Below are 25648 nucleotides of genomic sequence, written 5' to 3'. Positions count from 1 at the left end.
CTTTTTCATTTACAAAGAGATGGAGTCCCATGATTAAGCTTTTAATGCAATAAGCATTCAGAAGTGGTCGTATACATGTGTTTTGTTTTTGGGTTTTTTTGTGTCTTTCATGTTTCATTTGTGATCTATTGTAATTAAAATGCACTGCAGATATAATTTTTTTTCTTTCATGTGTGCCATATGGGGATGTTTGATTAGATATGTAAATGTATGTAAAATGTTTTGTATATTTGTATGAGCAAAACTAAATAAAATATTAAGTTAAAAAAAAATCAAAAGTGTCTTTTTCTTCAGTTTTCTCAGTTTTGATTTAATAACCTTTGAATTTACTCTGAGCTTTAATGAGCATCCACTATGATCAGTAAATCAAATATAGAACAATACATGATTTTGACTGAAAATGCAAAATAAAGAGGATGATATAATAACAAAACATGTGATAAATCACTTGAGAAAGGTCAAATAGAGAACAATTCCATTTGGGAACTGACATAGAAGTAGCAACTGGGTCTGTATGGGTTCACAGCATAAGTTCTTATTTTTGTTCATAGAAAATACATTATTTACACTGAAAAATGCAAAATGAAAAACACAGAAAATAGTTCTGGGTCTTTATGGGTTAAATTTCCCTGACTTATAAATAAATAAGTCCTGGAACACGTTGCCACTTGGTCGCAGTTAAAATCTACAAACCAGCAAAGTTTCAGGAAGTTTTACAGGAAATTGCCTTTGAGTGTGGGAAACAAACTGTCAAAACTACTCTGCAGGTACGTGTGTGTGTATTTACATTGTTCTGTAACCTAGTAACTGGTGTGAGCGGAGTACAGATGACAGAATGTCACTGAATCAGAGGCACGTCCTTCAGTGGTCCATTGTGCAGAGTGGCTCAGCAGCACAGCGCTTCCTGTCGCCGTGTAAACAAAGGAATCTCCACCCCACTGCGAACTTGTAAGAGTTCGACTGATAGAAACTCTTCAAAGCACAAAGACATTAACCCACACTCAGAATTTTCACAGCTGAATGAAAGCCACAGCACAGAAATATCCAGATACTGTGAGTTTGGCAGCAAAGGAAAGAGTCACTGGCATCAGAAGAGACACTGGAAGGTGAATGAGAGACACAGAAGTCGACTGAAACGTGGATGTGGTTGGACTGCTCAGAAGTGGAGGAAATAACTGGAGTTACACCAGGGATGGAACCAGATGAACATTTCATATCACGGCTATTGGGACCAAAATTATCACGGTTATCATTATTATCGTGGTATTATTGAAATTGTGCTCAAAATGTTCAAAAAAGTACTAATACACACTGAAATAATTTAACCAAGTTGTATCTAAAAAAATAATAATAATAAAATAAAATAATAGGCACAATGTCCCTTCTGTGTCAGAAACATTCAAATATTAACCCTTCGTGGTCTGAGTCTATTCTGTCTGTTTTTCAGTCCTTTGATTTGGCCTTTATATACTATAGAAACAAATGTTTACTATACCCATGTTTGGGATCTGTTTTTTCAGCACAACTTCATCTATATCGTCTGTCTATTATTTTTTTCACTTTAACCTACTATAAAAACATAGAAGGACAAAAAACAAAAAAAAAATATAAAATCGAATTTGAAAAATGCATATAAGTAATAACATAAATAACACACAGATGCTTAACAAACCTTTTCAGAGACTTTAAAAGTGAATATTGGTTCCAAATATTAGGTATATAGGGATGTAACGATTACCGGTATAATGATAAACAGTGGTAAAATTGCAGACGGTTAGTATTATCATTTAAATTGTAATTATGATATCCGTGTTTGATTTCCACACTTTTCCGAAGGAAAACCCTATGTAAAGATCTACTTTTATGTCAAATATTTGAGTGTAGTTTTAATTTATTACAATTTAATTTTCTATTCCTAATATTTGGAACCAATATTCACTTTTAAAGTCTTTGAAAAGGTTTGTTAAGCATCTGTGTGTTATTTATGCAAGAAATTATATACATTTTTCATATAGGATTTTATTTTTTTTTGTGTGTTTTTTGTCCTTTTATGTTTTTATAGTAGGTTAAAGTGAAAAAATAATAGACAGATGATATGAATGAAGTTGTGCTGAAAAAACAGATCCCAAACATGGGTATAGTAAACATTTGTTTCTATAGTATATAAAGGCCAAATCAAAAGGAATGAAAAACAGACAAAATAGACTCAGACCACTAAGGGTTAATATTGGAATGTTTCTGACACAGAAGGGACATTGGGACTATTATTTTATTTGGGTTTTTTTTTTGTTGTTTTTTTTAAATACAACTTGGTTAAATTGTGTCAGTGTGTGTATTAGTACTTTTTTGAACATTTTGAGCACAATTTTAACAATACCACAATACTAATAACCGTGATATGAAATTTTCATATCGTTACATCCCTATAGGTATATAAAAATAAATTTGTAATAAATAAAAACTATACTCAAATATTTGACATAGCTTTACATAGGGTTTTTTGTGTGGTAATCCAACATGGTTATCATGATAATTACTAATTTAAACGGTAATATTAACGGTCTGCAATTTTACCGCCGTTTATCATTATACTGGTAATCGTTACATCCCTAAGTTACACCAACTATTCAATTATAATCCATCCTTTGTATTCCACTGTTTTAAACAGGAAAAAAAAAAGTCGCACTCAAGCAGAAAGTCCAGGATGTTACCCAGGCATCCCTCTGCCGTCCAATGTCCTCCAGTTATTCCTGGGACAAACGTACCGTCCTCATCCAGTATTAGGGCTGTAAGAAAATATCAGTTCTGCAATATATCGCAATATTTCATTTCACAACATTGTATCGATATTAAAAAGTACTGTATGGATATTTTTAGGTATTTATTCAAATGCAGATATTGTGGAGGTTCATTTTTGTTTTTCTTTTTTGTTTATATTTTATTTATTATTATTTCACACTCTTTTATTCAATAATGTTGGTTCCTTTGTTGGATTGAACTCCAATCCTGTTCTGATGTTAGTTGTGAACTAATAGAATCTGAACAATTTGAACAGGATCTGAAACTGGAATGTCTGTAAAACAGAATTTCAAGTTTGAACACAGTTTGAACATTTGGTGATAGAACATTAGATCCTGTTGGGATCAAATAAAAAATGTGTTTAGTATTTGTGCAGATTCTGCTGGAATTCAGTTCTTCAAGGAATAATCATTAAAAAAAAGAAACCAAAAAAACATGGCCTTTTAACAGTAATCATGATATATCGTATTGTGATCCTAGTATTGTGATTTGTATCGTATCACTAGATTCTTGCCGATACACAGCCGTATCCAGTATGTTCTCAGTCTGCCTCTGATCTGATCCTGTTTACTGACTGTATTAAATATCCAACAGGTGGAGTGGGACACTTCAACATTTGTTACACAGGTTTGGTACAGTCAAATATATTCATCTGTAAATAAATTACCCTGACCTGGTGAAAGTCATTGTGAAATCTAACTTTGACTCAAATGTCAAACTTCCTCTGGTCCGAGTTGAAGAGTCGCAGGCGGACGCTGTGAGATCCGTCAGGAACAACGGATGCTTGTGAACATTAGTAACCTTCCCCCCTTAGAAAGTCAACAGATGGGCACAGTCCTGCTGAAAAGCTGTTTACATCTACAGTCAAACGCTGGCGGGATCATGCAAATAAGAAAGTGATGGGTCTGAAGGGTCGGGTTACATATATAATCCATTTCAAATGTGTTTCTCAGTAGAATAACAGTTGTCATGACTCTGTAAAAAGACAAGAAGTGGAAAAAAAAACAAGTGCAGACACTGGGCTTCATTCATGACATAGTTTGTACAGATTTCATATTAACTTACACACAGGGATGGAACCATATGAAAATTTCATATCACGGTTATCATTATTATTGCAGTATTGTTGAAATTGTGCTCAAAATGTTCAAAAAGTACAAATATACACACTGAAATAATTTAACTAAGTTGTATTTTGGAAAAAAACAAAAATTGGCACAATATACCTTCTGTTGCAGGAAACATTCAAATATTAACCCTTAGTGGTCTGAGCCTATTTTGTCCATTTTTCAGTCCAGTTCAATTAGAATTTAAACGGTAATACTAACCATCTGCAATTTTACCGCGGTTTATTGCTATACTGGTAATCGTTACATCCCTACTTACGCGTATGCACTGCACTCTAAAAATGATTGTGAGATTTGATATTTATCTATATTTTCTTTGTGTCAGAAGGTGCAGATGAATCCAAAAGCCTGCATCACTTTTATCCTTGGGGCAATTTAAAATGTTTAATTTCATCATATTTCACTTCCTGTTATTCATGTTTTAATTGAATTCCCATGATTTATATCTCAGTAGTGTTTATCAGCCTAAAAGTTTATTATTTTATTCATTTACAGTTTTAGCCCCTCAGCTAACTTCTGGCCAAAGGGGTACTGTAGGTCGTTTTGTCATCTCTCCGTCTGTCTGTCCTTTCAGTAACATAATAATAGTCTCTGAATAATGCATTGACATATCTGCACCGAATTTATAGTGTGGATGCATCTTGTCATGGAGCAGAAGAATATTGAAAATACATCACCTTGACCTATTTTTCAAGGTCAAATGGCATCAAATGGAGACATGACCACCAATTTAGACCATGCATACATGTTGGCATGGCTGGGTTTGTTGGGTTGATATGTTTGCTTGAAACAGCCTTGTGCAGTTATAATATCTGAGTACTTTCAAATATAATATGTATGAAATAAGTTTTACACTATAACAAATGTAACAGAACACAGGTTAAAGAGAGAGGAGTCTAAAAAAAAACAAAAACCATGTGACCACTGGACACTGGAAACTCAGAAATATCTGTGGCAAAAAACAAACGCATATTCAGTGTTCTAAGAATATTTAGCAGCAGTTACATATGATTAATTCAAATGAACTGCATTTCTCAGGTCCAAGTCACACCAGGAATCATCACTAGGCTTTCTTTTCAGAACTCTTTTGGTGCCATAGGAGCAGAACTGTATCACTATCACTGTACATCAATAAAGAAAACGTGTTTCACACGAGTACAGCTGAGTGATCTGGAAAGAAAAACCCAGTGATCATCTTTTGATGCAGAAAAATTATCCACAATCTGGCGAATGGTTTCTCTCATCTCTTATACAGTGTAGATCACAGGTGTCAAACATGCGGCCCGGGGGCCAAAGCTGGCCCGTCAAAGGTTCCAATCTGAACTTACAAAGTACAAAATGCAAAAATTACCCTGAAGATATTAACAGTCAAGGGCATCAAACTCCAAAATAACAGCATAATAACCTAGAAATAATGACTCCAAATGTTCTTCTTGGTTTAATGTGAAAAAAATCATATGATATTATGCCGATAAATAATGGCAACACCACTTGTTTCTCTTTGATTTATTGTAAAGAACATTAAATTCTGATATCCTTTAACAATAAAATATCAATAACCTGAACAAATATGAAGAGGCCTGGAATGTCTAAAGAAAATAAGTGCAATTTTAACAATATTCTGCCTGTTTTTGTGCTTTGTAGATCTGGTCTGTATTGCACATGTAGAAATGATAAATTGAGGCAGAATATTGTTAAAATTACACTTATTTTCTGAAGAAGTTTCAGTTTTTTCAGGCTATTCAGATCTCTTTTGTTTGGATAGTTTATAAAAGTAAGTATTTGCATAATTTATGGATTTTTTGCACTAAAAGTTGAGGCAGAATATTGATAAATTTGTACTTATTTTTCTTCAGAAATTTCATTTTTTTCCAGTTATCACATCTTTTTGTTTTGGATAGAAATAGTTTCATCATTTAATGTTATTTTTTGCACTATAAAATGTGGAGTTGTCATTATTTATAGGCTATTCTGTTATTATTTTACTGGTCCGGCCCACTGCAGATCAAATCAGGCTGAATGTGGAACCTGAAAGAACATGAGTTTGACGCCCCTGATTTAGATGAATACAACCAAAGTACAACATGTTTTCCATGAACTTCTGAATGGTTTCCATAGGGTTTAGAGTGCAGTGTAACGGCCTTTTGTTATGTGTTTACATGTTTGCATCATTTGAGTCAATGATATGACAATATGTGGCCAATATAAAACAGAATCCTAATCTAATCTGCTCATTGACTGTACATACTGTACATTTGTGACATGATGCATTTCACATTTACATACTGAACCACAACTGTATTTAAACTCTCAACACTGAGTTCCATAACATTATTTCAGTGACACAGGAATGCAAATCTGACTTCATCTGAGTTTAGAATCTCATCAGGACCAGCGGCTCACAGAATGAATATCTGAAGTCATCACTCACTTATTGGATCTTCAAGTTAAACAAACATTCTACCCTTGAAACCTAACTGAGGTAAACAACCCAGAACACAACACTTCAACGAATAGAAAAGTTTGGACAGCAGCAATATTTATTTATTTACTGAAACAATCCGTACAATCCCTCTGAAAAGCAGATCAGCTGACAAGTGAAGCTCCTCTACGATAAACTGTAACACCATCAAACAGCCCGGCACTATTAAAAAGTGAAATGAAATGCAAATGCAATTAAATTACACATTCAGTTTGTTAAGTCTATTAGTCTTTATGAAGCAAAATTTACAAGGATATATGACAATATTTACATACTTTTTTAAAAAGAATTAGACACGGTACGCATTTCCACATCCAATACAACAGAATGATGGGAGTACATTTTCTAAAAACTCACTGGATGAAAAAAATGGAGTCAGCATCAAGTGTTGCTGACCTGGTGCTGATTCTTAATAAAATAAGTACAGTGTGACAAGGTTGAGAACAAGAGTTTATGGTCCAAACTGCTGAGCTGAGCCGTAAACCCACCACTGTCACATCCAAACTGTTCAGTGATCTGTCTGCACAGGACGCCCCTGTACGCATTAGTGGAGCTGGGATGGTTTTATCATAGACTCTGACCCCCCTAACCCCCCCACCCCCCCTGATAAATAAATAAATAAATAAATTATATATATATATATATATATATATATATATACATATATATGTGTGTGTGTATTAATTTACTTGGCACTTCCTGTTATAAAACGTCATACTATTTTTCAACCATATATTTCAATATGTATTAATGCTAACATCAACTAATTCAGCTCAGTTACACTAGTTACTGTTACTAACTTTCCAGTATCTGGGTGAGCATATTATGCACACTTTGCACTCCATATTATAAAAGCTCATATTATTTCTCACAATTTGTTTTTAGGTCAGAAATTCAAAGCTTGCTTATTTATAATGATTTTTAAAATTCTGACCCAGCCACTAAAATCAGCACACTGTAAACAATAGAAAATTACTACGCTAACACCCTTCTACCAAGTGAGTAAAAACATCCACCAAGTACAAAAACTAATGATGCACATTAACTAATGTTGGTGTTAATTATTGACAGAGGCCAAACTGCAAAAAAAAAGTAATCCAGTTTTTATGTAGTATAACATTTTTTGCATAAAAAATACAGCTTGTTTATATTACAAAAATCGCATTTAAAAAGTTTTTAAAAATATGACAATTACTGAGTATTTGGTAAAAACAAAAAAAAAAGTTAAGAACAAACTGTATGAAAAAAGTTCTGACGTTCCTATGGCGCTGCACAGATGATGTGCTTTCGGTGATTAGGAAGGGCTTCTGTGGGCGGGACACCAGAGGGCTAACTCCTTAGCATAGCCACAGTAATGCTAACAGTGATGCAGAGTGGTGAAGCTGGACGCGCTCCAGTGGAAGAGTTGTAGGGTTTAACATAACCCTCCCATTTGACAAAGGCTTGGTGTGACAGGATGTAGAAAGGCTGTCTAGTGTGTCTTTCTACATGAATACCTGAAGGTTCGCAGCGTTACAATTATAAAAGTGAATGTTTGAATATAAAAACTGAAAGCTGGGTGTAGCATATGGGAGCAGGGGTCACCAGAAGCGCTTCTGAGGAAGACTGGAGTCACAGTCGAAACTGTCAAGCAGGTAACATCTAAAAACTAAAAACTATTCCTTGTCTGAACAAAAGAAAAAATTATATTTATTTAGTATTAAAATATTTAGGAATACAGCAGCAAATGCTTGTATCTGTTTTTTTCTACTTTTGATTTTCTTAATAAAAGTAAAATAATAGTTTCATATTAACACTTTTTAAGTATTGTAAATGTTATAACAAAGAAATATAAATAAATAAAATATAAATGAAGAACACAATGTCACAAACATATTATACAAAATATGCTTATGTATGAAAATTAAGTATGTAAATAAATGTTGCTAAATTAGAGTAGCCCTCCAGCAACTTCATTATGTAAAAGTAGCACACAGAAGAGAAAAGGTTGGTGAGCCCTGAAATGGATCGTCAAACATGGGATTCCACTTACGTTTTGTGCAGCGCTGCGACCCCTGAGCTTTACTCCATCCATGGCAGCACTGTCCTCCACAGACGTTCACCTCTGCAGGACAGAACAAGAGGAAACCGCTGAAACATTCACAAACATACATGAAGCTCAACAGCTGAACATCAGCAGACTTTCACTCCCATCCGTGCAGTCCTCACTCATCTGTCATTTATAGTCGAACTTGTGATTTTACAAACTGAAAAAAAAAACAAAAAACAAGAAGGCGCTTCTGAAACCGACTGGGTAAAATATTCATGAGGTCGACTACATTAAGTTTCAACTGACAGCAGGCCATTATCTAAATGTTCCCAGAAGTACATTATCTGGTCTGGCACAAACTCTTCCAAACCGGATGTTTTCCTGACTTTTCACAAACTTGGATCCAGAGACACGCTCAGACCTTGTGGTGGTAAATATGAGAGAGGGAGGGAGTTTCAAGAAAGGTTGGAGGTACAGGGACATTCAGGACAGTACAGAGAGCAAAAAGCAGATGATGAGCCTGTTCCACGTACAGTTAAGAAGAAGAAGAAGAAGGAGGAGGAGAGGAAAAAAAGAAGGAAGAAGGACAGTACAGAGAGCAAAAAGCAGATGATGAGCCTGTTCCACATACAGTGAAGAAGAAGAAGAAGAAGAAGAAGAAGAAGAAGAAGAAGAAGGAGAAGAAGGAGGAGAAGGAGGAGAAGAAGAAGAAGGAAGGAGAAGGAGGAGAAGAAGAAGAAGAAGGAAGGAGAAGGAGAAGAAGGAGAAGGAGGAGAAGAAGAAGAAGAAAGAAGGAGGAGAAGAAGAAAAAGAAGAGAAGGAGAAAAAGAAGAAGGAGGAGAAGAAGGAGAAGGAGAAGGAGAAGAAGAAAGGGAAAAAGAAGAGAAGAAAAAGAAGAAAAGAAGAAAGAGAAGAAGAATGAGAAAGAAGGGAGAAGGAGAAGAACAAAGAGAAGAAAAAGAAGAGAAGCAGAAGAAAAAGAAGGAAAAGGAGAAGAAGAAGGAGGAGGAGGAGGAGAAAAAGAAGGAGAAGAAAATGAAGGAGAAGAAAAGGGAGAAGAAAAAGGAGAAGAAAAAGGAGAAGAAAAAGAAGGAGAAGAAGAAGGAAATAATCCAGGAAATCCAGGAAATAATCTTTTAAAAAAGAAACAAAACCAATTAAAAAACTGCCTTTTTAAAAGTATCATGACATATCATATAGTACAAACAACAGAGCTAAATGTGAATGTAGAAATAAAAGAGCTTCCTCAACAAAAAAAAAAATAATAAAAAAACAAAACATGAACCTCGGCTATATCTCCATTTGAATAAATACCTAAAATATCGATACAGTACTTCTTAATATCGATAGTTTCATGAAATGAAATGTGACGACACATTGCTGAAACGCTCTTTTCTTCCAGTCCTAGTGAAGTGCTCAGTTGTGTTCCCTGAACCTCCAGCTGTTTCTGGGTTTAGGACCATTTCGGTGGGACTGCGGCGCCCTCAGGACTGGAGTGCATTTGTTCTACTGACAGCTTTCTGACCAGAGTTCATCTGAGCTGAGCTAAACAGGTGTGAAAGCATTCTGAAGGAATGAGCTGTCGACTGAACACCGGTGCAGTTCACTGGTGTGAAAGCAAACAGCCCGACCGGAGCGGTTTATGGGAACACCTATTATCGTTTCAGAACATATTCATAGCATAACTGTATTTTACCTTGACATGTAGCAAACAGGTGTGGTACTGTTGTATTAGTGCAGTTCTGTCAAACTCCTGTTAGTTCAGTTCCACATTCAGCCCAGTTTGATCCGCAGTGGACCGGACCAGTACAATAATAACTGAAAAAAGTAAAATCATATTCTGATCAGCTTTAAATCTACAAAGTTTCCTTAAAAATCTGAATAACATGAAACACTTGAATTGTCTTAAGAAAAACAATTGTAATTTTAACAATATTGTGCCTCGGTTTATCAGTTTATCATTTCCACATGTGCGTTACAATCACACAAAACATTTAGTAAGAGGCAGAATATTGGTCAAATTGCATTTACTTTTCTTAAGACATTTCTGTTTGTTCATATTTGTTCAGGTTATTCACATTTTTTGTAAAAGTATAGTTTGGTAATGTAAACATTTTCATGTAATTTTACTTTTTTACAGCAAAAAAAAACAAAGAGAGAATTTGGGCTTGTCATTATTTATAGGTTATTATGATAATATTTGACTGGTTCTGACCCACTGGAAATCTAATTGGACTGTATGTGTCTGTATGTGGAACCTGAAATAAAATTATTTTGACTCCACTGATTGTTAATATCTTCAGCGTAATTTTTGCATTTCACAAATTCATTCCAGGGGCTGGATTGGACCCTTTGGCCACATGTTTAACAGCTGTGTATTAGTGTGTATAAGGGTTATTACAGTACACAAACTAAATGCCATACCACTTAAAAAACATACACACACACCAAAAAACACATGACTTTTTTTTTAACCCATGAAGACCCAAACAGCTACTATGACCAAAATCAAATACCAATCTAAACTGGTTAATACCTGCTGATCCACTAATCCTATCAATCCATGTCAATAATTGGTGTCAAATACAGTTCTTCATCTTTTCATGGTCATCAGATATGACCATATTTGGACGTTCAGGAGCTCCGTAGTTACAGTGGAAACACCGTCATCTTCTACAACATTGATTCCCCAGTCAAACCCATGGAGTTGGATCAATGACAGTGGATGGACACACTGGGTTTATGTTCAGTGAATGCCAATTGGACTGAAAAGACACTTTCTATTCAGTTTTCTCCATTTCTGATCGCTATAAATGGACTGAAATAAACTCAATTAGTCCAGTGACCTGTGTTAGTAACCTTAGTTACACTGATTTAAAAATGAGTGTAAGCAGTAGGGGTGTGTACTGGCAAAAACCTGGCGATACGATACAAATCACAATACTAGGATCATGATACAATATATCACGATATATCATGATACTGTTAACAAGGCAATTTTTTTGTTTTTTTGTTTCTTTTGGGAAAAAAAATCCTGAAAGAACTGAATTACACCAGAAATATGCACAACATTTTTTTAACATAACATTTTAACAAATTGGGTTTTTTTTTGGTTTTTTGGTTTTTTTTATCACAACTGGATCTAATGTTATATCACAAAATTTTCCTCTGTAAAAACTTCAAACTGAAATTATGCTTTACAGACATTACAGTTTCAGATCCTGTTCAAATGTTCATATTCTATTAGTTCAGAACTAACATCAGAACAGGATTTTTGTGCAATCCCAACAAAGGAACTAATATCTGCCTCTCAGACAGTAAAAAGTGCTTTTAGGATGCTTCAAATAATGATTATTTAGTAAAAAAGCGTTAAACGATAATAAATAAAATATAAACAAAAAAGAAAAACAAAAAACAATAATGAACCTCAAGCCATATCTGCATTTGAATCAATACCCAAAAATATTACACAGTAATTTCCAGATACAGTAATTTTTAATATCAATACAGTATCGTAAAATTAAATGTTGCGATATATTGCTGAACCGATATTTTCTTACACCCCTAGTAAGCAGAGAGGAAAAGTATTGACAGTCCTGTTATTTAGTTTTTTCAATGACACCATCTGTACGATTCCTCTGAAAAGCTGCTTGTATGACAAATTAAGATTGATCATGGTCACTCAGACCTAATGGGACCTTTAAAAACATAAACAGGGTGTCATATTTGACATCCTCCTCCTTTTCATTTTCTTACAAATCGAGGCTTTCCTCAAAAACGGAACTTAAACCTCAACCTCAACTACAACTAACCAATTGTTCCAAATGACAAATTATAATAAAATTACTACTAATGTGTTCATAAAAGTAACTAAAAGTAATTTGAAATCAAAAACTAAACAGAATGATTCAATAAAAATATAACCTGATAGTGGTTCCCAACCTTCTTTGGCTCGTGACCCCATTTCAACATTACAAATTTATGGCGACCCCACACATCCAAAACTGACTTTTTTTTTTTTTTTTTTTTTTTTTTTTTTTGCTGAAATTGAGTTGGTTTTGATCATGTAATAGTTTGCTATACTATGTTGCAAATAAATGTTAATTTTAGAGGACATTTGGTTTATATAATGTATATTATTGTGGACAGAGGCAGTAAATCCAGGTGTAGATTACTGCACAAAGGGAGAATTTTATTTTCCTTGGTCAGGATCTGTCCAGTCAGTCCAGCTGTGATTTACAAGGAGGACAATTAATACTGAACAAACAAGAACTGAAACTATGAATTATGAAAGAGCTGCAGCATCTGAAACTGACCACAATGAACATTTGACACAGAAACAGAACCACAGTGCTGCAGTTTCACAACCACAGTTTGTCATGTCTTTTATGGATTGGGACTGTCTCTATCAACTCACCATATATTTTTATTAGTAAGTTTTTTTTGTTTGTTTGTTTTTATATCAAGTACTGGAAATTTCAGGCGACCCCATTTGAATTCCAGGCGACCCCACATTGGGTCCCGACCCCAAGGTTGAAAAACACTGTGATAGTGTTTGGAGCTCCGCTGAGTATTTTATCAGTTTGTTGTTTGAAATTCACTGACCACACAGTAACTAACCATGTGTCCACTTTGTCTGTCTGAAATGACTAAGACCACAGTGTTTCCCACCGGTTGAGGATTTATTTGCAGTGGTCGACTCCACTGATTGGGGGGGGGGGGTTGGATGGGGAGGTCATTCATGTGCTGGTGAGAAGCAGATGTGAGTCAGCTGCTGAACAGAGCCCATGAGTCGCCTGAGATTCATTCATTTAGCTGGAAGTTTAACAGAAATAATCATCTAATGCACACGTAAAAAACAAGACCAAAGCTCAAACAGCAGTGAGATCAAACTAACACCCAAACAGAGCGCCCCCCCACAGCCCGGTGTAATGACTCTGATAAGACTCATTTGGTTCCAGTGGGGATAACAGCCCCACTGTGTTCACCAACAGAACATCAAAAGCACCAGTGAGAGCGCTGGACCACACACAGCTGCTCTGATCACTACGACCAACCGGGTTTCATCTGAGTCTGGCGACAGCGGAACACAGTGCATTATGGTTTAGTCCCACCTACTCACAAGGGGTCCGATAAAGACGAGAAGGACTAGAAACAGAAACGACTCCAGTCAGTTCGCTCCACAGATCCTGCAGTTCAAAGTGTTTCACAGATTCCATCGTACAAAGCTGGAGGACCAGGTGCATTTTGGACCCTCACTTCCCTCTGTCCTAACTAGGGCTGTGTATCGGCAAGAATCTGGTGATACGATACAAATCACAATACTAGGATCACGATATGATATATCACGATATATCACAACACTGTTAAAAAGGCATTTTTTTATTTATGTCTTTTTTTTTAAATGATTATTTCCTTGAAGAATTGAATTACACCAGAAATCTGCACAAATACTAAACACATTTTTATTTGATCACAGCAGGATCTAATAGGGCTGGGTAAAAAAATTGATTTAATTAATTTTGGATCAATTTCTTTTTAATTTTGCATAATCGATTAATGGCGGATGAGACTGATTTTTCAGAGCAGGGCCACGACTAAATGACCCGGAAACCGCCGACGTGGAAGCGCAGCCAGCTCCGTCTCGCAAGCCCCTTGGTCGTGCTCACAACAGTTCTGTTGCTGGAGGAACGCGGAGGAAGGGTGGGGAAAACCCCTCAGTGGGAGGTCCTCCCGGCCTCAAACTCAAACCCACAGTGTGGAGAAACTGGCCGGCGGAGGCGGGTCGCAGAAAGTCATTCTAAAAATATTAACTTCGATTACCTGTGGTTGAGTGTGGAATTAGAGGAATAGTAAAGCCGAAATAACGAAGCTCCGCCCACACTCCCCCTCCAGTGAGTTTCTTGTACCAAGGGTCCAACATGATTCTGTTTCGGGGGGGCCAAACTAGTGTCAGTGCCCCAGGGTGACAGTAATGTGCCTTAAGGCTGGAAACACCAGGTATAAAACAGAATAAAGATGAAGAAGTCTGATCTGATCCACTGGAGAAACATGGACATGTTTGTGTCCTGTTCATTATTTCAGAGCAGATTCATCTGTTTACTGATGAAATGTCAGATTTATTTCCTTTCTAATATCAACATTAATTCTGTGTTGCATGGCTGCAGTAGTCAAATAATCAAGTTACAACTCAAAACTGTACTTTGGTATCACTAAACGATCTGAATCAACTGAATCGAATCAAATTGCAATTAATCCATTCAGAACCTGACGAATTGAAATCGAATCAATTAAGGAAATTGGCCATAATACCCAGCCCTAGGATCTAATGCTATATCACAAAATGTTCCTGTGTTCAAACGTAAATTATGTTTCACAGACATTATAGTTTAAGATCCTGTTCAAATGTTCATATTCTATTATGTCAGAAATAATATCAGAACATTATTTTAGTTCACTCCCAACAAAGGAACTCCCATCTGCCTCTCAGACAGTAAAAAGTGCTTTTAGGATGCTTCAAATAACCATTATTTAATAAAACAGCATTAAATCATAATTAATAAAATATAAACAATAAAGAAAACCAGAAAAAAAAATAAATCTCCACCATATCTGCATTTGAATAAATACCAAAAAATATTGATACAGTACTTTTTAATATCGATACAGTATTGTGAAATGAAATATTGCGATATATTGCAGAAACAATACTTTCTAACACCCCTAGTCCTAACAGCACATTAGGTCACTCAGATCAGTTCATCTGACAGAAATATAAATGATCCCTGTTGGATGATTCCTTTGACTTTAAGCACCACCTCCACCTTCCTTCTAGAACCTGGACTAAATTTCCTTACGATTAACACTGCGGTTCCTGACAGAGTATCTCTAAATAAACAGATGATTTCCATGAAATGTGCCATGGATCTAGATGAAGAGGTCTTCCAGGAACACAATCTCAAATGTTGCATTCATCATCGGTTTTTTTAAGTCATTTTAAGGGCTCAGGTCACAACAAAAGTAAAAAAAAAGTTTCACTTTCTGTGGTATCTGCACTGGGACTTTGGGAATTATTATTCAGTATAAATAGATCTAACAGACTATCACATAAGAAATAAATGCAACAGCTGTGATGCACCACATGCAAGTTCATTTTGGGTTTGTGAAGTGAATCTCAGAGGGCTGTTCGATTCACTGTTGGATAAATGCTTGTACTAAAGTCATCATGGAGTAAAATAAAATCCATCTGTGGTGGCCTTTGGTCTCATTTCTGCTCCTGCATAGTCATATACTGACTGAAGACTAGGTATTTTATGTCAACACCAGTAAATTCCCTAAGTTTGGGGAAACGATTTTTGAAAAAAAGTCATCCATGCATTGGCTGATGTACAAACAACATCATTACGTGATTTGATATAAATCTTTCTGCTTCAAACGCAACCAATAACTTGATGACGTAATGTTTTTTTGGAAAAGCAGAAGCTGTGTCTGTTGGTCTTAAATCTTCTGTAATAAACTTGTTCATCTAAACTACAAAGTTCATGTGCATCGTCTCTGAACTGTTTAAAAAGGCAAAGTTGAGGCTTTTTTTTTTTCCATCTCCTATATTTAACTACAGTCCTACATCTGTCATTACACTGGTGACAGGGCTCTCGATTGCGACCGAAATGGGCGTATGTGCGCCAATAATTTCGGACGTGCAACTTAATATGAAATCACGGTCGCACTGGTGCGACTAGGGATGTCATGATAACCGGTATAATGATAAACCACGGTAAAATTTCTGACAGTTAGTATGACCGTTTAAATTCTAATTATTATGATAACCGTATTCGATTACCGCACCTAGAAAACTCACGGTACTGTTCATTTCCTGAAGTAGCAGCGGCACTCCAGGTGTGTGTGTGCAGTTTGTAATGTTTGGCCTCTGAAAACATGGTGAAGGAACCTGCACAGACAGAGCTGCAGAGGGGGCTCCCGCACGGACCCGGTCCGTCCGACTGTGGGTCGGTCCAAACAAGCACGCGCACAGACTCAGTCCATTCTAGCAAGCGAGCGCACAGACCCGGTCCGCTCTAGTGTGAACCCCTCCCCGGCCCCCACTGATTCAGATCCTCACCCAACACTGAAACTGTCTGAATACAGATACTGAGGACAAACTCCTGTCAGTTCAAATGAGTGAACTTCAACTGTACAAAGACACATGATGTGTGTAAAAACCAAAGGACAGGAGGCTTTATCAACTGAAGGACATTAAATCCACTGACTGACCTCCAGAGGAACTGGCCCAGAGGACACTGTTGGGATTGGTCTGTCACTGACCAGGACTGAACCACTGACCAGTCTGGATCAGATCACCACTGACCTTTTCTACCAGTCAATATAGGACTTTAATGCAGCAGAATTAGGTTTTTTTTCTTTTGTAATCTATTTAAACACCTTATTCCAGGTTGTTAACATTGATTAGTAAGGGTATTACTTTATATATCCACAAGAGTTTTGCTTTGGCCCCAACTTTATAGTGGTGCTCCTAGATTTTTACTGGTGCGCCCAACTTTTTGGAGTTGGGAGCACCAGTGCTCCTAAGTCAAAAAGTTAGTCGAGAGCCCTGGGTGAAGAGGAAAATGTTTCTGCATGTTAATATTGTCAAGTTTAGCCAATGAACCCCCTTCCTTTAAGCTTTAGCATGATCAGGATGCCCTTCTGACCGGCAATATTATCTAATTATACTGTACATTGTGGTATGTATCAGTATCAATCGACGTGGATTCCAGTCCTAGTTGAAATCTCTGTTCAGAGTCTTTAAACTAGGGTTCCCAAACTCATTTTCTTTCAGGTTCCATATTTAACCCGATTTGATCTCCAGTGGGCTGGACCGTAAAATAATAGTATAATAACCTATAAATAAAGACAACTGCACATTTTTGTCTTTGTTTTAGTGCAACAACACCCCATTAAATTATGAAAACATTTACTTTTATAAACTATCCAAACAAAAAAGATGTGAATAACCTGAAAAAAATGAAATTTCTCAAGAAAAATAACTTCAATTTGAACAATATTCTGCCTCAATTTACCATTTCTACATGTGCATTATGGATCAGATCTACAAAGACAATAAACACTGAGGAACAGGCAGAAAAGAGTTCAAACTGTGCTTAATTTTCTTTAGCCATTTCAGGTTTTTCATATTTATTCAGATTATTTACATTTTATTGTTACTGGATAGTCTGTAAATGTAAATATTTCCATAATTTAACGTTATTTTTTGCACTAAAACAAAGACAAAAATTTTGAAGTTGTCATTATTTATAGGCATAATGTAATTTTTTTTTTCACGTCAAAGTCAGAAGAAAAAATGGAGTCATTATTTTTTGTCGGTTATTATGTAATTATTTGACTGGAGGTCAGATTGGTCTGTATGTGGAACCTGAACTAAAATGAGTTCCACAGCCTTGACTGTGGAATTTTGCACTTTGTAAATTCATCCCACAGGCCGGACTGGAACCTTTAGCGGGCCACATTTGGTCCCCGGGCCACATGTTTGACACCCCTGATTTAAAGTCTCCTGTTTCTTTACAACACTGTTCAGTCATCCCAGTAGATGTGCCTTTAATATTAACCTGTTGGATGACTGATTTAACTTTAAGCACCACTTCAACCTCACCTCTTAAACTACTGTTAGCTCCAAATTACCTCCTTTTCCTTAAGACTTTGGTTCCTGACAAACTATCTCTATGACATACATCTGACTTCCAAACATGCTGTGGATATTTATTTCAACCAACAGTTTAAAATAAAAAAAGAAAGAGCAGACACAAGTCACATTGTCAGTTCTTCACACAGTGAGTGAAACACATGGTTCTGTGGTCCCGACTGTAAATCACTTTTCATTGCTTTCACACAAAAATGCATTCAGTGACCATGATGGCACATTTTGTGCATTTCTGCAGAATGTCCTGAAGTAATCCTTCATGTTTTCTATGCAGTAAAAAAAAAAAAAAGAAAAACAATGACCACAAAATAGAATTTGGTTCAAGAGTTGTGAAAGAACGCATGTAATACAGTTAAGTGTTATAATAGAGAGGAAAACCCTGCAGTTCCACCAAGGAGACGGTCATGTGATCTGTAGGCCCCACTGCCCACTGCTGAACTGGACCTGCAAACTACGGCTCTGGCTGAAGCACACATGTCCCATGTGCATGGAAGTGCATGCAGTCATTGATTATGAAATCTGAAATGATGGTATTTAGGGCTGTGGATTGGCAAGAATCTGGTGATTACTAGGATCACGATACAATATATTGCGATATATCATGATACTGTTAACAAGGGGATATTTTTACCCCCGCCAAGGACGTTGTGTTTTTGCTGGTGTTGGTTTGTTTGTCTGTTAGTCTGTCTGTGCGCAAGATAACTCAAAAAGTTATGGACAGATTTGGATGAAAAATTTCAGGAAATGTTGATACTGGCACAAGGAACAAAGGATTACATTTTCGTGATGGGGGGGGCAGTGATCTGCCTTGGCGGAGGTCTGCGCTCTCCAAGTGCTTTTCTAGTTTGTTTTGTTTCTTTTTTTAAAAGATTATTTCCTGGAAAAACTTATAGTGCAGCATTTAGATACATAAAGTCTTGATATGTGGCTTCACCAGTACAAAAAAACACACAAATAAATAAATAAATAATGTTTTACAGACATTACAATTTCAGTTAGTGCTTAAATGTTCATATTCTGTTGCGAAAAGAATCCATAGTGTTCAGTCCCTGAATCATCCAACATTAGATCATTATTTTTGCATTTGCATTCCCAATAAAAAAAACTATTATTTGCCTCTTTCAGACAGAAAAAAGTGCTTTTAGGATGATTGAATTATCCATTATTTAACAAAACAGTGTTATCAGTATAAAAAAACTACATTTATGACCTGCAATATCACAGTACTGCTATTGTAGTAAACAAACAACAGAACAAACTACCCCTGTGAAAGTAGAAATAAAAGAGTTTGAAAAACAAAAATGAACCTCCGCCATGTCTGCATTTGAATAAATACCTACAATATCGATATAGCACTTTTTAATATCAATACAGTATCGTGAAGGGAAATATCTTGATATATTGCGATACTAATATTTTCTTACACCTCGATGGTATTCATGCTCCAGGTCTGTATTCACACACATAATAAAGGATTCAAAGGCCATTACCTTGATTGTAAATATAGAATACAAAGAATTATAACTGTATTATATTACAAGCATTACAAGCAGGGCGACACGGTGGTGCAGTGGTTAGCACTCGTGCCTCACAGCAAGAAGGTCCTGGGTTCGATTCCAACACCAGTCGACGGGGGGTGGGACCTTTCTGTGTGGAGTTTGCATGTTCTCCCTGTGTCTGCGTGGGTTCTCTCCGGGTACTCCGGCTTCCTCCCACAATCCAAAAACATGCACTAATAGGTTAATTGGTTAATCTAAATTGCCCATAGGTGTGAATGTGAGAGTGATTGTTTGTCTCTATATGTTCAGCCCTGCGATGAACTGGCGACTTGTCCAGGGTGTACCCCGCCTTCGCCCCTATGTAGCTGGGATAGGCTCCAAGCGACCCCCGTGACCCTAGTGAGGATAAAGCGGGTTCAGAAAATGAATGAATGAATATATTACAAGCGTCACATACGGCATCAAGGCCAAGTGAAATCCAGTCCATAGTCTGCCCTGTTAGTAGTGGTGCTACCCAGATGGGGTTAACAGACTCCAGTCATATGTAGAATGTTGTCGTTCCTGGTTAATTATCCAGAGCAGTCAACCAGTTCAGGCCCATACGTCCAGTTAGGAGGAGGGTTTCAACGCCAGCTCAAAAAACACTCCTTACACAGGAATAGGTCTGAGGAGCTGTTTTTATTCTACACTAATACTCACTTCCTGTCATTTGAAGTTCAGACTCTGCATTCATTGTCATGTATCATTAGTTTAGCTGGGTATCCAACTAAAAAACTTTAATGGCATTAACCAAATTACTTAGATACTACTACAGGCACGGTTTTTTACCTCCGCCAGGAGGTACTGTGATCACTTTGCTTTGTGTGCTTGTTTGTTTGTTTGTTTTTTAGCAACATTACAGGAAAAATCTTTCCCAAATCTTCCCCACAGATAGGCCTAGGCCCTGGGACCAACCCAGTACATTTTGGTCCCAGTAGGACAAAGTTCAAGGTCACAGCAAGGTCACAACATCTACAATTTTCCTATCTGTCATCACTGAGCAATTTTTTGAAAATTCATAAAAAATTTCAAAACGATTCCGATTCTCCTCCAATTTGATCCACCTGTAGCTTAGAACAATATCTTGTATCTGGAACTAAATTGTCCACATCCACTGTGGAATGTGGACTCTGTGGACATTTACACTGAACACTGAAAATCCCATTTCCCACACATTTAAAATTAGAACTCAACTAATATTGATGTGAATTGAATCTAATTGGACAGACACATGACTGGGACCAGATTCAACTGTTTCTGCTGTATGGAACAACCTGGAAACTGTTGGATTTAAACACGAAGAGTCGATCCACACATCCACACTGTTCGGGGTGCTTGGTGGAGGTTTGTGTTCTCTGAACACTTGTCTTAATTATATTTCACAATAAACGTGTTTGTGTCATATGTTTCTAAAAATGCAAATCAGCTGAAAAATAGAAGTAAAGATTTCTGCAGGGCTGTGTTTGTTAAAATGGGATTTTTTTTTTTTTTTTTTTACAATTTACAGCCAGTATTGAAGCCAAGGTCCCACCAGAATTGAACATTTTAGAACAATACCCAGCTCTAGTGATTAAAGAGAAAATTTAATTTGATGTCAACATAGAGCTGGAAACAGACATAGCTGAATGTGTCAAACACATCAAACACGCCCCAAGATGGACGTCGATCAATACGTCCATCTTTTCACGAAGCCGTGGGTCAGACTCATGGTTCTCCAATGGTCTGTATAATATATCACATTATGATGGTGGTGTGGACTTGGTGTATTGTGTCTGGAATACTAACTATAACAGTTCTTATTCTGTAGACGTTCTCAGTCATCCAGGCCAAGGTACAGTTTATCCGAAAGAGCTGGTACGAGGAAACCTCAAGCAAGTCCAGCTGCACACAACTGTGCTTTTGGACATACTCTGTGAATACACATATCAGGAAAGTCAAAACTGTAACAGCTGAGTCTTCACTTTCACACTGTTTGCTTCAAAGACTCTTAGAACTCTGACATAAAAGCACATCTAGAACATTTGAACTCAGTGTTAGAGATGCATCATTTAATCGATTCAACATTTAGTCATAAATCGTTAAATGAATCACCAACAATTTCTATAATCAATTCAACAGTTTGAGTAATGTCAAAAGAAAAAACAGTCCCAGTGTCCCTGTATGTCAGTGTCTGTTCTGTGTTCCAGTCCTGGTTCTGTTCTGTGTTCCAGTCCTGGTTCTGTTCTATGTTCCAGTCCTGGTTCTGTTCTATGTTACAGTCCTGGTTCTGCTCTGTGTTCCAGTCCTGTGGTTCTGTTCTGTGTTCCAGTCCTGGTTCTGTTCTATGTTCCAGTCCTGGTTCTGTTCTATGTTCCAGTCCTGTGGTTCTGGATGCACATCAATCTCTCAATAGAAGTGGGCGGGGCTTTCACTGGAGGAGAACTGAACTCATTCAAGTCCATATCTGACTTCTATCTGTGACCAGTCAGAACTAGACTGATATCTGGAACCATTTACATGTTATAAACCATCAACATATGGACCATGAGAAGGAAAGGAACATTTCTAAAATTTCAAAAATTGGTCAAAAATTCAAAAATCGGACCAATGGCCCTGTATCTTAGCGCCCAAATTCAAAGCTTTGGGAAATGTATCCAAATCCATTTATTCTCCCCCAGTTCTGTGTATTTATTCGATTACAGAAATAGTCCATGTTTTGCTCATATTCCAATCAGATCTGTAAAAAATTCACATTCCAACTTGATATCATTGATACTTACTTTTTTTTTTCATCAATCCACTTCCTATCTGTTATAATGGGAAAATTTTTCAAAGTGGCACCAAATCCACAATCAGATCCAGATCAAAATAATTTCAGTCCCTTGTGTTGACATCATCATACAGAAGCTGTATACCAGGTTTGAAGTCAAACAGAACTGGAGTTTGGGAGAAAAAGACGATTGAAATGTTTTCCCCATAAGAGCCCATGTGAAATTTTGCGTCAGTTCCAGATCCAGAAGAAGATCCTGATCAGCATGTGGACATTATGTCTGGGTCATCTCCCCATCAGGGCTGGACTGGAGAACGTTACACTGGAGATCATTTATATTTACTGAGTTCTACCCCACAGCTGGGTCTGAGGAGGTTAGATCCAGTGGGCTGACTGCCTCTGGTGTCCTCCAACTGCCTTTCAGTCCACTGTTAATTGGACTGAAGTGACCTGAATGGAAAGGTCAGACAGTTTGACCAGCTCAGTCAGTGTCCACATCAACACTGTCCACTTCAATTAGGAATGAGGACAAGTCGCACAGTTTATCCTGGAAATCTACCACCCACAGTCAGTTCTAGAGACAAATACCTGATTAATGTAATGATGGCAGCCTGTAAAAAAGCCGTAACAAGAAAATGGCTGAGCAAAGAATCCCCCAACAAAGAAGGAATGGATTGGAATTATTAAAGAAATATACAATATGGAAAAACTAACTTTCTCCTTGAACCATAATTTGGACAAATTTACTCATTATTGGCTAAAATGGACATCTATCCCAGAAGATGTGACACCCCAATAGGACAACACCTTGTTTTTCTCATGAGAAATACACATATATGTCAACATGTGTGTTTTGCTATCAACATGTGTAAATATGCATTCCAGGTGATGATGATGATGATGGATGTAATTATGTCAGCAGGTGTCCAGGACATGATCTGATGCAACATGAGAACATATCTGAATGATCTAACATGGACTGAAACAGGACAATACCCAAACTAACTCAACCCTCTGATCATGATGGGATAACATTGTGAGTCGTTCGCCCACTTCTTTATCGTTGTATTTTAAGTTTTTGATACTGCCCTGTCTGTGCTGGTTGACATCTCTTGTTTTGTATGTCTTTACTTTTTTGTTTTATTGTCTGTTTGTTAAGAAATGTAAAATCTGTTTTAAAAAATAAAGTATAAAAAGGAATGAGGACAAGTCACACTGAATCTGCAAAAAGCTCCAAACACACAAAAACCAGCCCACTTCAAATCCAGCTCAGATCCTGGACCTGGAGCCAGTCTGTGTGATAGGACTTACTAAGGCAGGGGTGTCAAACTCATTTTAGTTCAGTTTCACATTCAGCCTAATATGATCTAAAGTGGGCCAGACCAGTAAAATAATATAAATAATAGGAGAAGAATTTAGAAATAATGTCAACTTCAAAGTTTTTTTCTGTTTTTGAGTGAAAAAAGTCAAATTCTGTGATGAAAATGTTTACATCTACAAACTGTACTTGAACATAACATGAACAAATATGAACCTGAAAATTCTTAAGAAAAATCAGTGCAATTTTAACAATATTACGCCTTAGCTTATCATTTATACATGTGCATTATAACTTACAGATGACAGTGGATCTACAAATACACAAAACATTTAGTAACAGGAAAAATATTGGTACAATTCCACATACTTCTCTTAAGAAATTTCCGGTTATTCACATTTTTTGCAAAAGGCTAGTCTGTAAATGCAAACATTTTTGTGTAATTTTACTTTTTTTTACACTACAACACAGAGAAAAATTTGTAGTTTTCATTATTTATAGGTTATTATTATGATAGTATTTTACTGGTTCTGACCCACTTGAGATTGAATTGACCTAAAATGATTCTAACATCCTTGATTGTTAATATCTTAGTGCACAGGTGTCAAACATGTGGCCCAGGGGCTAAATCCGGCCCACCAAAGGGTCCAGTGTGGTCCCTGGGAGGAATCTGTGTAATGCAAAAATTATACTAAGATATGAACGATCCTTTTAGTTCAGGTTCCACATTCAGACCAATTCAAACTCCAGTGAGCAGGACCAGTAAAATACTATCAGAATAACTTATAAATAATGACAACTCCAAATGTTTCTCTTTGTAAATGCAAATATTTTCATGTATTTACACTAAAACAAAGTATGATTTTGAAAAAAATTCGAATAACCTGAAATGTTTTAAGAGAAGCAAGTATAATTTTAACAATATTCTGCCTGTTATTAAATGTTTTGTGTGTTTGTAGATCCACTGTGATCTGTCAGTTCTTATGTACATGTTTAAATGATAAACTGAGGCAGAATAGTGTTCAAATTACACTGATTTTTTCAGTTTGTTCATGTTATTCACATCTTTTGAAAGGATAGTTTGTAGATGTAAACCTGTTCATAATGTAAATTAACTTTTATCATTTTTGCTCTAAAAACATAGAGAAAAGTTTGGAGTTGACATTATTTCTATATTATTCTGTTATTATTTGACTGCTCCTGCCCATTTCAGATCAGATTTAACTGGATCTGGCCCCTGAACTTAACCTGAGTTGGACAGGCCTGTGTCAGTGTCATTTCTGCATTCCATAAACTCACCCCAGGGGTCAGACTGGACCCTGTGGTGGGCCAGACTGGACCCTGTGGTGGGCCAGACTGGACCCTGTGGTGGGTCAGACTGGACCCTGTGGTGGGCCAGACTGGACCCTGGGCCTCATGTTTGACACCTGTGGTCTAAGGTCAGCCTCCTGGTTCTTCTTACCCGGACACCTGGAGGACCTGTGTGTGGCCCGGCTGCTGCTGCTGCGGGGCTGAGGCCCCCTGGACCCCCTGGACCCCCATCCTGCGGGTCCGGACCTGGCCTCCGAAGTTGGCTGTGAGCTCCACGTTGTAAGTGTGCGGCTGCCCCGAGGCTCCGTGATGCGTGGAGATGGAGGAGACCCGCATCCCGCCGTCAGCAACCGACGACCCCGGCCCCGACCCCGGCCCGGGTCCCGACCCTAACCCCGGCCCCGGCCCCGGCCCCGGCCCCGGCTGCAGCACGTACAGCCTCCTGAAGCCTCCGCGGCCGTGCTGCTGCTGCTGCCCGGACACGGACACACAGAGCGGGGACAGAACCAACAGAGCCAAGGGAAGGAAGAGGCCCCAAACCCTCCGAGCCATATCCACCAGAAGGACCGAAGAAAAGCAC

The 25648-nt window shown here is 37.3% G+C and overlaps 1 protein-coding gene across 1 annotated transcript in view; it reads right to left on the bottom strand.

Moving 5' to 3' along the window:
- LOC115434546 (latent-transforming growth factor beta-binding protein 1-like) overlaps nucleotides 1-25444 on the bottom strand; it is a 152468-nt gene extending 127024 nt beyond the window's left edge. The window contains exons 1-2 of the mRNA XM_030156580.1: nucleotides 25220-25444; nucleotides 8441-8512 (exon numbers count right to left, since the gene is read on the bottom strand). The gene's annotated coding sequence lies outside the window, so the exon portion shown is untranslated. The remainder of the gene's footprint in view (nucleotides 1-8440; nucleotides 8513-25219) is intronic.
- Between the last annotated feature and the right edge of the window lie 204 nt (nucleotides 25445-25648).

Source organism: Sphaeramia orbicularis, chromosome 15 (genome assembly GCF_902148855.1).
Source record: "Sphaeramia orbicularis chromosome 15, fSphaOr1.1, whole genome shotgun sequence".
NCBI classification, from domain to species: domain Eukaryota; kingdom Metazoa; phylum Chordata; class Actinopteri; order Kurtiformes; family Apogonidae; genus Sphaeramia; species Sphaeramia orbicularis.
Note: the sequence above shows the minus strand (reverse complement) of the source record. Positions and strands in the feature narration are given on the sequence as shown.